Genomic DNA, 4,092 nt, shown 5'->3' on the forward strand with positions numbered 1-4,092 from the left:
TTCAATTTTTAAAAGGCTGAAACATCAAGTTTACTGTCACTATCGTTAGGTAAATATGTGGCATATGACTTAAATGATTTTACGCTGGAGTGGTGAAATTCAATCTGTCTTTCATGATTCAATAATGTTGTGTCAGGATTAACACTCTGCACTGCTGTTCCCACATGCTAGGAAAAAAAGTGGCTCCTTTATTTCCAGTAATTAGCTCAACTGTGAATTTCCCCCCACCTCTACACCTCTATCTCTCTAATGCTTGTGGGGGGTGATGGGGGTGTTGGGGGGCTGGGGGCTGCACAAGCTGCTCACAGAAAGAACGGTCTCATCTACTTAACTGCAATGGACAGTTATTATAATCCCATCTATTCTAAGGCAGGTGCAGAAAAGCTTCCTTAGAATAGATGGGATTATAAACTGCCCGTCTTCCTGCCACAGTTGATTTTCTTTCTCTCCTTCTCTCTCTTCAAGATGCCTTAGGTTCAGGAAATGCTTACACACCCTCAAGTATTAGAGGAGGCCCTGGTCCCATTCCAGGAACTCCCCTAGCTGTAGCTACCAGGTAAAGCACATCACCTCTCACCTGGTCTAGGCACCATCTTCCAGGGCCACTGCAGAGGGCTGGTCCAGGCAGGACCTTTAGGGAGTTGTGTGAGTTCCCTTTACTAGACCAAGGGTTGAGGGGTTTACATACACGGCTCCATCATCCAGGGCCACTGCAGAGTGCTGGTCCAGCAGGACCTTTGGGGAGTTGTGTGAGTTCCCTTTACTAGACCAAGGGCCGAGGGGTTTACATACATGGCTCCCTCTCACCTTCAGGGGACTGGAGATTGTCTGAGTCTCAACCACATCCACCTCCAGTCCCCAGCTTGAACTCTCCCACTGAACAGCCATTGTCCCAGTGACCCTGACCCTGGTGACCCACAGTGAGCTTCATACTCCATCACTGTACTCAAGCATCTCTTGTGAGTACAGTGCCTGGCTACCTTCCTTATCACGGAAGTAGAAAGACTCAAGACCAGGTCAAGACCTGGTGTTAAAAACTCACTGCCTTTTTTGCTATTCTAAAACTGTCCTGCCATGTTGGGGGGTGGTGTGGGGAATGGAAACAGAAGCCTGTTTCCAGATGTCTTTGGAGTCTTAGAGGTTTCCACATCCCTCCCTAGTCCTGAGAATTGGCCCTAAGGAAGGACAGCCAGGGCCCCACCTATTACTCCCCTCCCTCTCCCTCTGTCCTCCTCTCGGGAATCAGGAAGCTTTCCCCATCTACTTCATGTTTGCTGAGCAGTGGTTGGACATGATCTCCTGTAAGCTCCCTTTGCCATGGCTTATGGTAAAGCGTTAAGGTATGAACCTGTCAGTCCTCATTTTTGATAAAAGGAAGAATCTAAGGTTTAGAATCTCTTCTGCTCTTCCCTTAGAACCAGCTTTTCACTTATTTTCTTGTTGTGGACTCAAGATGGAAAGAACTAAGCCTTAAAATAGGTCAAAGGCATTTTGCTTTTGGCCTCTGATATTCAGAGAGTGGTCCCGCAAATAGCAGATTGGCTCACGGATGTGTCAGAAATGCAGACTCCCAGATCCCCAGCCCTTCTGAATTGGCATTCTGTCACAGACCTGCAGGTGACTCCGGAACAGTGAGATGCACTTACCTAGGAAAAAATTCAACCCTTCCCTTGGGGATTCATGTTCATTTCCATAGTGGATGGGTTGAAAAAGAACATGACTTACAAATGGACAAAGAAGACATTGATATAATATTTTCAATACTAATTAGATGTGTGCCTTTGTTAAAACCAAGCCCATGGAAAGAGGCAAATCCTTTCCAAACCTTGAAAACTGGTAAATGGTCCATGAGATGAGTTCTCAGACCCACTCAGTTTACACCAGGTGACTGGGCAGCCAGAGATTGCCAAAGCCCTTGACCCCCACAGTCTTTGCAGGTAATAGGATCTATGGCGGCTCCAGGAAAGCCATCACTGCACATGTGGCAGGCTTGATTCCTGTAGGGTCTGGAGGACCAAGCCACCATTATCTTCCCTAAGTGATGAAGAAATTGTAGGCTACAGAAGTTAAGTAACCTGCCTAATGTTACCCAGCTCATAGCTGACAGACCCAGAGACTTTAAAGCTTTTGACTCTAGAGTTCATGCTCTTTAGCACAGACCTTGCCGCTACCTGGCAGTTGGCTGTGTTCACCAGATGAACGTCTGCTGTCCAGACCACCTGTGAGGTTAGCTGAGAAGCCTCAGGGAGGTGCAATTACTGAGAGAATCCTGAGAATAAAGAATGCCTGGCGGGGCTGACTAAGGACCCTTGGGGACAGGGAAGCAGGCTCCTCAGACATCAAAGGGCATGTCTCAGGGAGGGTCCTGCCCACCGTGTTGACACAGTTGCAGGGAAAAAGGGTTCCGATGAGGAACACCAAAGCAAAGCTAAAGCAGAGCTGAGGTTCTGCCCAGCCCAGACCCAGCTCCTCACACATTTCAGAGACAGTGGTGTCAATATGCAGAACGGAGGGGCCTTCCCCCACTCTTATAACATTTTATACAAATTCAACAATAGCTATTCCAGGTTCTTGGGAAAACGCTAGTTTTAGCAGCACCCGTGAAATATTTTAATGTAGAATTGTCTACTGATCTGGTAGCCAAAGGCCTCCTTCCCAGTGCCCTCCCAAGCACGCTGTCTCAGGAGAAAAAGTGGTGATCCACCCACCTGCCTACATAAAATTGAGAAATCGGATACCTCTGCATTTTCTTCTAGAAAGGAAGATGATCTCTGAGGAAAAAAGCAGTTTAAGGAGAGGGACCAACCCTACCACCAAACCCCAACACCTGCAGAGTCACAACCTGTCCCCCCCAGTTGGCACAGCCCGCCAGCCACTCAACTTACCCCTTCCTGCCCTCCAAGCTCAACCAGATCCAGGGCCTCTGCTCTGATGCTTGTGTTTGGCTGCTGCTGAGCGCTGGCATCCATTCAGGGCCCCCAGAGAATGCACACCCCGAGACAGACAGCAGCCGTCAGGTAAAACAGCAATTTCTTGGCGAGGCCTCCTGGAGTGTTCATCATGGGGGTTGTTCTGAACACTCCTTTAAACATGCAAATCCCTTCAGCACTGCTGTAGTTGAGATGGAATCTTAGAATATGAATCAAGGCTCAGCCTTTTCTTTTGATCCTCAGATCATAAAATCTGAAACATCTCAAATTGGTGTGTCTGCATTCTGTCTTTTTTGCTCATTCAGAGGACATTAAGACTTGACTGTCTTGCTGTCCGAAACAAGCTTAGGAAATGGGAAATAGTCCATCAGATGCTATCTAGTTGTTAAAAAGTTGAAATGATTAATGTCTAGAACATAAAACTCTATTACAGAAAAGACCTTTGGGATGGTGATAAAAATAAAGACAGGGCAGAATTTTCAGATAAATTCTGAAGGGTCTTGTGACTGATTTAAGGTCCCATTAACTTCATGGGGATCTAATCAAAGGCTTCCGGTTGGAAGTAAATCAGAGACTGAGGAGTGAGAGTTCTTACAAGGACAGGAGAAATTCCAGTACTTGTAGAAACGGCTGGAAAATGGGATGTCCCTTTTCGCACATTGGCACAAAAGTGCTGGGGTCAAATTATAAGAGCTTTCCTTTGTGGTCTATACTCTGTTTGAGCCCCTCGTATATTCTCCTGGGCTCTGGTATTCAGCGATTAGCTAGAGATCCAGCCTTTACTATGGGGATTTTCCAAGATTGTATTGTTTTATCAGGAGCTCTATTTACTGCAAGTGAATCACCTCTCCAGAAAGCTCCAAGCAAGGCAATCTACCTTCTTTTTCATAGGGTACAGAGTTCACCATTGCTGAAGACTTCAGCTGCCTCTTCCAACTCTGAGCACTGCAAATGTGTGTCTAGGTCTCTGCTTAGGCTGGGTGTCCATATCTGCCTTCTTTCAAGAAGAGCAAAGGTCTTGGGCTCAGTGAGCATTTTAGTGGTGAGGAGGGCTTTCCATCCCCTCCTCGTTGCTAAATCTCTAGCGAACATCTCTCTGTTCTTTTTTTTTTTTCTTGAGACAGAGTCTCACTTTGTCTCCCTTGGTAGAGTGCTGTGTTGT

Source organism: Nycticebus coucang, chromosome 21 (assembly GCF_027406575.1).
Source record: "Nycticebus coucang isolate mNycCou1 chromosome 21, mNycCou1.pri, whole genome shotgun sequence".
Classification (NCBI taxonomy): Eukaryota; Metazoa; Chordata; class Mammalia; order Primates; family Lorisidae; genus Nycticebus; species Nycticebus coucang.